Source organism: Rhinolophus sinicus, linkage group LG07 (genome assembly GCF_036562045.2).
Source record: "Rhinolophus sinicus isolate RSC01 linkage group LG07, ASM3656204v1, whole genome shotgun sequence".
Lineage (NCBI taxonomy): Eukaryota > Metazoa > Chordata > Mammalia > Chiroptera > Rhinolophidae > Rhinolophus > Rhinolophus sinicus.
Genome location: NC_133757.1, coordinates 90,376,412 through 90,385,376, shown reverse-complemented (window position 1 = coordinate 90,385,376; position 8,965 = coordinate 90,376,412).

Below are 8,965 nucleotides of genomic sequence, written 5' to 3'. Positions count from 1 at the left end.
TGTGGATGCTGAGCTGAATCGTGACTTCATGACTGCAGACAGGGGTCACCGAAGCCCTGGAAATACCTCATTTATTTATGGGACTCGTGTTTCTCCCTTGGTACCAACACATACTAATCACATGGCAGTGGGTCAAGCAGAGCAGGCTTCCCCTCTGCTTAGCTGGACTCATCGTGACTAACAGAAGGGTCTGTAGTGACTAGTTCAACCTGTGAACATGTCTGCTTTCCTCCTTCCCAGTGCTGGCATCCTAAAGCAAGATCTGATCTTCAGACTCTGCGTCTCTGTTAACAGCAGCAGATGCTGAGAGGCCAGTGTGTCCTACACACAGGGGCTTTTCCTCCCTCCCACCATTTGTCATCCCTCTGGGTGACAAGCCAGCCTCCAGAAGACCCAGCTCAACTCACAATGATGTTCTGGAAAAGAGGAAACTCTTTCCCTTTCCCTGCCCTACTCAAACCGCACGAGGGTGTGACCCTCCTACCTCTGATTCTGCAGCCTTCAGAGCTGGGTCCCTCACCTGGATGTGCACACACCTGGCCTTGTGTGTTCACCTTCACTGACCCAAGTGTGTGAGTGGTATCTCCTCAAGCCAGAGTGTGGGCTCCACAAGGGAGCTGCACACTGCTGCAGACTTTTTGGCCTTCTTAGAACTTTCCATGGTACATGAGCTTAGACAATCTTGACTGGAATTTAGAAGGGGAGTCCCATTGCCAGCACTCAGTAGCTGGCATTTCCCCAATCTGGGTCTCGGTGTCCTTATCTATGAACTGGGGAGGTTGGTCCTTACTTAGGCTAACATTCTTTTTTTTTTTTTTTTTTTTCCAATTTATTGAGGTGACAATTGTTAGGAAAATTACATAGATTTCAGGTGCACAATTCTGTATTACATCATCTATAAATCCCATTGTGTGTTCACCACCCAGAGTCAGTTCTCCTTCCATCACCATATATTTGACCCCCCTTACCCTCAGCTCCCACCCCCCGCCCCCCTTACCCTCTAGTAACCACTAAACTATTGTCTGTGTCTATGAGCTTTTGTTTTTCTTTGTTTGTCTTGTTCTTTTGTTGTTTTTGGTTTATATACCACATATCAGTGAAATCATATGCTTTTTCCATCTGACTTATTTTGCTTAGCATTATACTCTCAAGATCCACCCATTCTTGATTCTATGTATCCTACTCCATCTTTTTTGGGGTCTGTGTAGAGAAATGCTGAGTGACTGAAACCAGCCAGTTACCTGGGGAGGAGGAAAGGGGGATTGTGGAAAGTTTTACTGGTTTGTGACTGGCAAACCCGTTTAATTCCTGTTGGGGTACTGGCAGATGTTTGCTTCCTGTGTCTCCAACCCAGCCACCAGCGAGAATGTAGTGGTATGACTCCCCTATCTATGGCCCCATGGTGTTCCTTTTTGGCTTCACCATGTCCTGCGTTCTTATGTGGGGAGCGGGAGCTGAGTCCCTGCGTTACCCATATTGTATAGTTCTTGCAGCTACGAGCATAGATCTTCCTTCGTGGGATCCTTGCAGCAATTCTGGAGCAGGCAGGGAGGGTTGGTTACCAAGTCTCACGCTCCAGGGGCCGGGATCAGTGAGGTGAAGCCGTCACCTCTCACAAGGGATTCAGACCAGACCAGGCCTGTTTCCATCGTATCACAGTTATCTTAGCAAATGAACATACCACAACTAATCATTTTGGAGGTCTTTAATGCCCACAAAGTGTGCCTGGTGCTGTTAATGAGTAATATCTGACCCTCGCATCTTTGCACGGTCTTCTGTGCCCACAGCGTGGAATGCCATGGCCAGTCTCACCAACAATGAACAAGTAAATTTCGTAACAGAACAAAAATGATGTGAAGCCATGTAATCAAGTGTAAGAGAGCATCTCGTAATAGAGTCACAGAATATATTTGTATCTCATAATCAAAGCTCCTCAGAGGCATTTAATTGAATGCAGATTTTTCTTCAATTCAGTCTTATGCTGAGGAAAGCTCTGCTGGTGACTGGGCTTTTGCAGAGCGATGTTCTGCATTTCTCTGCAGCTGCCTCTAGTGACGCTATCTCTGTGATGCTTCTGAAGAGGGAGGCAGAAGCCAAAGACTCATGCTGTAGTGAACCTCATAGGGATTTCTCCAACCAACACTTCCTGTCCCCTTTTGACCGCTGAGGACTAATCTGATATTGACATGAAAAATGTCAATGTTCAAAAACAATAAAACAACAACGGAAATTAAACGGGTTTGCCAGTCACAGGCCAGTAAAACTTTCCACAATTCCCTTTTCCCCCGCCCCAGGTAACTGGCTGGTTTCAGTCACTCAGCATTTCTCTACACAGACCCCAAAAAAGATGGAGTAGGATACATAGAATCAAGAATGTTAGCCTAAATAAGGACCAACCTCCCCAGTTCATAGATAAGGACACCGAGACCCAGATTGGGGAAATGCCAGCTACTGAGTGCCGGCAATGGGACTCCCCTTCTAAATTCCAGTCAAGATTGTCTAAGCTCATGTACCATGGAAAGTTCTAAGAAGGCCAAAAAGTCTGCAGCAGTGTGCAGCTCCCTTGTGGAGCCCACACTCTGGCTTGGGGAGATACCACTCACACACTTGGGTCAGTGAAGGTGAACACAGGCCAGGTGTATGCATATCCAGGTGAGTGGCCCAGCTCTGAAGGCTGCAGGTCATCAGAGGTAGGAGGGTCACACCCTCGTGCGGTTTGAGTAGGGCAGGGAAAGGCTCTGCCCCACTGACCCAGGTCAACAGCAAGTTCATCACCAAACCAAGTTCTTAAGTTGCAGAGATCACCTGCCTCAGCTGCTGTGCGGCGTAACTGCCTCTGCGGGCTCCTGTGTTTAAAAAATGCTTGGCAGAAATTAAACATTACTTAAAATTTGTAAGTGTGTGTAAGGCTCACAGTAATCAGTGAATAGTAGCTGCTCAGTAAGTCACCTACGTGAAGTCTCATTGGGATTTGGTTTAGGCAGGTTTCTTCAGCTTCGAGTTCAGGGTCTAATTAGTGTTGACTCTACTGCCCTCTTCTGGAAAGAATGGGAAATTGACCTTTATTTTTGATTATGCAGGTTGGTCATAAACTTTGGAAATTTGAAGGCACTGTGGAAGTTGAGACAGACTTTGGTAGGTGTCTTGGGAGGAAGGAAAAGCCAGGTGGGAGCAGATGAAAGTAACGTAGCATATTTCTCAAAAGATGCAGAAAAATTTCTACAGCCTGTCGAAGTAAGAAATGTCCAAAGCTGTAGAAAATTTTTGAGTTTATTTGAGCCAAACTGAGGACAATTGCTGGGAAGGAAAATCTCAGTGGATTGAGAAAGTCAATGGACTGAGAAAATCTGCTCCCAGTGAACAGCAGTTTTGCAGCTTATTTTACACATTAGAATCATTTACGCAAAGAAGGAGACGTAAGGAGGGTTACATAAAATCCATTGCCGGTAGATTAATGGGGCGGGAGAAAGCAAAATGGGGATTGGATAAAAAGAAACATGGAGAGACACAGCTTTTATATTGGTGGGTATGGGATAGATAACGCTGAACATTTACAGCACATAGAGATGATATGCAGGGAACAAGAATAATAGATGAGTGCTCTGGTGGGAGGTGGTGCCCTGAGGGGTCTGGAAAAGAACAGGACTCTGACCTTTCAAAGACGTATTATCTCAGATGCAAAAAGAAATAGACGGGCTCACTTTAAAGATTGACCTTTGTCAAGGAAGCTACAGACCTAGGACTTGGCTACTACTTGCCATGACTGCTTTTAGTTAGGAAATTTTATGTTTAGACCACCCTACTCGTATGTGGTTTCTTTTGGTCTCTGAGTTTGTAGGGCCCACTATGCTGGCCTCCCCTGAGTTTGTCAGGTTTAGTATGTGGCCCCTATTTTGTCCATTAGCCCATTCAAAATGTAGTAATAATTCCTTGCTACAAAAAACCATCCTGTATTAAGTTTTGTTCATGAGCAGTGTTTGTTGAGCTATTGGTTTATAGAGGAAAGAGCTCAGACTTTGAAGACAGTGCAATGTGAGTTAACATTTGGACTCTGCAGCTTGTTAAGTGAGAAAGTGACGGTGTGAGGTCAAGCTGATTACCTAGCCACTTGGCCTCGGTTTTCTCATCTGTAAAGTGGGGACAGTAACATTTAACCTAGAAGGATGAAATGAGATGCCCTATTCCAGAGAACCAATATCTCATAGATTTCCCTTTATGAAATTTAGTTGAAGAAAATTATAAATTCATATTGAGAAAAATAAAGAGAACTATAAACAGAGAACTATATATGAAATTCAGGAACAAGCAAAAGCAATGGATGGGGATAAGAGTCAGGACAGTGATTGCCTTTGGGAGGGGCTGGGTGTCGACTAAGGAGGGACAGCCATCTGAGGTGAGGGCAGCGTTCTGTATTTTTATCTGAGTGACAGTCACACACCCAAACACACATTTATCCAGCATACATTTAAGATTAGTACACTTTACTATACGTATACTATACATGAGTTTTAAAAGGAGGGAGGAGGGGAAGAGGAAACAGAAGTAGAGGAGGAGGAGAAGTAGGAGAAGGAGAAGAAGAAAAAAAATGGAAAGGAAAAGGGAAAAATGACTGAGAAACTTGTGGAGGGGGTGGGGGAAATCCTAGCACTTGAGTCAAGACAGTGAACTCATGTTCTTATTTAATGTCCTGGAAACTATGGGAAGAGATCCACAGGCAGAAACAGACTATGGAGAATTTCTGTTGATACCCATGTGATGAGATGGAACAAAGGTAGACTAACCTGTGATTCCACCAAGAGAAAGCAACGCCTGTGCGGAGTGAGAGAAAGTGATGGTCATAAGAAACCCCTTGGCTCAGGGGAGCGAAGGCAGGAGGCCAAGATGGATCAAGGGGCTGCCAGAGTGGAGTTGGATGGTAAGATCTGCTGCTCCCACAGTTTCTGGAAAGAGCTCTGGATGCAGGTGTCAACACAGTGGTGATTCCCCCACGTCATCCCACCCCCACCCCACTCCCCACCGCCTTGCATGCCAGGCATACTCTACATGCCTAAACAAGCTCAGCCATGGCTTGCCCCAGCTAATTGCTAACAAAATCTTCAGGTCAATTAGAGAGATAAAGCACTTAACTTTAGATGATTCCAGCCAATGTGAACAGTAAATACAGATGGGCAGACCAAACTCTGTACCTATCTCAACTCTGGCTCTTTCAAATGTCTTTATAAGCAAATTTAAATTGCGTAATTCCCCCCCTCCCCATATTCCTTTAAATCAACAGGAAAGAGTTGAGTAAAGACATATAAGCTCCAATAGCTACCCTATGAAAGGATTCAGAAGAAAAGATTTGGGGAAAGTAGATGACAGCACATGAAAGATAGCAGTGATTTTTTTTTGGAAATTGTTGGAAAAAAATGTAGGATAAAAATCCCTGAGAAAATTAGCAAAACATGGGATATCCAAACAGCATATTCAGGCAAAAGGAGAAGCCAATAAAAACCAAATCAATTTATGTCATGGAACTGCAGAAATAATTAGGGATTGAAGGTTCAGGAAAAGGGGCTGAGAAAAGGCAGATTGTTCGGGGAAAAGTATATGTAAGGACATCCAGGTCCCTTCCACCCTGCCTTTCAGCCAGCAAATAGGCTACCTGCCACCTGGGCAGAAGGGTTTATTCCATGGAAAAATGGAACCAGAGAGACAACAAGCAAACAAACAAAAAATTGAGGACATCACTAACAATGGAAGGCAGAGAAGATATGCCATGCTTCATACAGTGACGATGAAAGTTGAGATCCACTCCCCATCCGGAGGCCTGAGGCCACTTTGCTCCAAAAATGCTAAATTTACTTATCCCCCACCACCAGGAGGAACTGTTTGCACTGATAAATTTAGAGTCAAGACCAACAGACACTGATACTGGGGAGTTCGCCAACGAAAGAGAGAACGTCCCATCTAGTCATCCCAGGATTTCACAAGCCCCAGTCATCACAGTCCCAGGAGCTTTTCAAGGCATTACAAAACATCTGAGGAAAGTCTCCACAGTGAGAGGCAGCTCAAAACAAGCCAACACCGGAACCAAGGAAACATACAAACGCAGAGAGCAAATAATAATGTGACCCACTCTCAGAGAGATAAAAAATATTGCAACTGTGAAATGAAATTAGGAGGCTATAAAACATGGAGAACTCTTATAAATTAAATTATGATAGCTAAAATGAAAAAAAACACACCCACATATATTACAAAGAACAGCTGGATGTAAAATTGAGCAAATGTCTCAGAGAGTAGAACAAAAAAAGTTAAAAAGATTGGCTAGGAGGAAAAAGAAAAGATTAATCAATCCAGAAAGCCCACAGCCACCTAATAGGATTTCCAGTAAGAAAGCAAATGGCAGAGATAGAAGAAATTACCAAAGAGACCACACAATAAAATTCCCAGAACCAAAGAACATGATTCTCTAGATTAAAGGGGCCCATTGGGTGTGCAGCACAATGAATAAAAAAGATCTCCTCCAAGAGTCACTATTGTGAAATTTAGAAGACCTAACATAAGAGCCTAAAAGCCAAAAGCAACAGCAGATCCCATTCAAAGATGGAGAATCAGATGGCACTGGCCTTCTCAACAGCAATGCTGAAACCCTGTGAAATTTTCCTGTGTCTCTCCACACCCCCCATTCATCATCTCATGTGTCCTTTCTGTATTTTCTCTGGCTTCACAGTTACTGCCTTAATGTGTGGTGCTGTGGCTTCCACCGCACGTTCTGTACTTTGGAAACAAAACGTTTTCTGGTTTGTTTCCAACAATGTCTGAGACTGGCCAATACGCACAATAGCTCATTAGTTCCACTGTCTTCTTTGCTGTCTTGTATGTAATTGGTAGTTCAGAGCCTAACGCCTGATGAATATGGTTAGTGTCTGCCCTTCCTCCCTTTCATTGCAGAAGTGCATATCCTCGACTTTTCCAGTGGAGGCCATCTGACACTTAAAGGTACTTTTATATTTAAAAAAAAACAACACACAAAAAACACACACACAAAACTTCTGGTTTATTCTTGCTGGGTTGGTATTTTCATTCTTAAAAGAACTTAGTGTCACCTGTGAATGTGGGGAGTGTACCATGCATTCTTTTCTACAAGCCACGAATAAAGACAAATTCCGTTGTCTATTTTTAAGGGATTCTCCTTTTTACGCTCTTCCATACACAGGCTGTGTTTATGACCTATTTCTGACCGACAAGAAAAAAAAGTGTCCTGACTACTTGTAGTGTATGGGGCTGACTCTTGTCAACCATATTTTGAAAGTCTGAATAAATCGTATCCATTCGTTTCTCCTTAAATACATGTGTTGTATTGCTCAAACAATATTACTGGCGAGTCAAGAATGACTTCCTCTTTTAAAAAAATTCTTCCTAATTTTTCAAATATATTAACTATTTCTGTAAAAAGCCCATCCTTTATTAGAAATCCTCCTCCACGAGGACGTGCGAATCAGCAGTGTACCTTTGCCAGTGCCCCTGACCCCTCCACACCCTCTCTAGTCCCCCTCCCCCTTTGCACAGCAGTCCCAGTGGCATCCATTCAGCCCATATTTATAGTTACCACTTACATACTTTGACAAATGATTTCCTAATTTTATCTTTGAGCTCCTTCAAAATCTGAGACAAATAGCATCCTGACTAAATGACGATATAAACACATCGGGTTTGCACATCAGATGAGTCTGGTTAATGGCAACCCCCTAAAAACATATCCATAAATCAGACATCTATTGTCCAAGTGATAAGACTCATTGAGGCTCAGCTTGAATGTGTTCTGATGATTCGGGGTATGCCGAACCCACCAAACTCCTGCAAAGGCGTGCAATAATCAGAGTCAGGTATCATTCCAGAGTCAAGTCTGAACACCCCAATCTGATACACACGCACCCAACAGCTTGTGTTTGTGGGTCTTTCCATTCCTGCCTCTGTCTCCGTTTGTGCCATTATTCCCGACCCAGGCCACAAGTGTCCCTACCTCTTTGTACTTGAACACAGAGTGTACATAACTTGCAGTATCGATCATTTTTATACTGTGTATGTCCTGTTTGCCCAAGTAGATGGAAAGCTACTTAAGAGCAGGTGCCATGTCTCTTTGAAACCCTCTTGCTCAAACACTCTCAAAAAAGTAGCAAAATGTCAAAATATTTATGGTACCTACTGTATTTGCCCACACACTCTCTTTTGCTACAAGAGCATCTAGTTTCCCGTCTAAATTAGGTAATAACTTACTCATCAGCAAGTGTGAACAATGCCTCGTTATGATCCTCAGGGGCGCATCAGGAAATTCACAGTTGGAAGGAATTTTAGGACAGTTGCTTTGCACTTCTTCCCCTGAAATCTTGGGGCTCTATGGGGACAGAGCCAGGAGTGCAGTTTCCAGGCTCTCGGCCTTACGTGGAAAGGTGCTGGCTCAGGTAGTAAATGGCCATCAACTGTGATTGAATGGCCATCAGCTGTGGCTAGTTGGCCGTCAGTTGTAACCAGTGAGCCATTGGCCACTAATAGAACTGCAGTGGCTACGCTAGCAGCAAATGGGGGGCTAGCAAGAAGGTGGTGGTTGAGCTGGCAAGTGCAGATTGCAGTTAGCATGGCAGGTTGCGGACAGTGTGGCTCCTGCTTTCTGTGTCTCCAACCCAGCCACCAGCAAGAATATAGTGGTATGACTCCCCTACCTATGGCTCCGTGGGTGTTCCTTTTTGGCCTCACCATATCCTGTGTTCTTATATTTGGAGTGGGAGCTGAGACCCTGCATGACACATGGCGCAGCGAGCAGGGTGCATATGAACACTCAGTCTCAGGAAGACTAGGAGGAGCAGCTGCTGGACCCTGTGGAGGGGTGGGAAGATGTGGGCAGTTCCCCGACCAGCATAGGCCAGAGAAAGCAGAGAAAGTGAAGGTTGTTGAGGCCCTATGGTCTGGGAAGTGCTTGCTG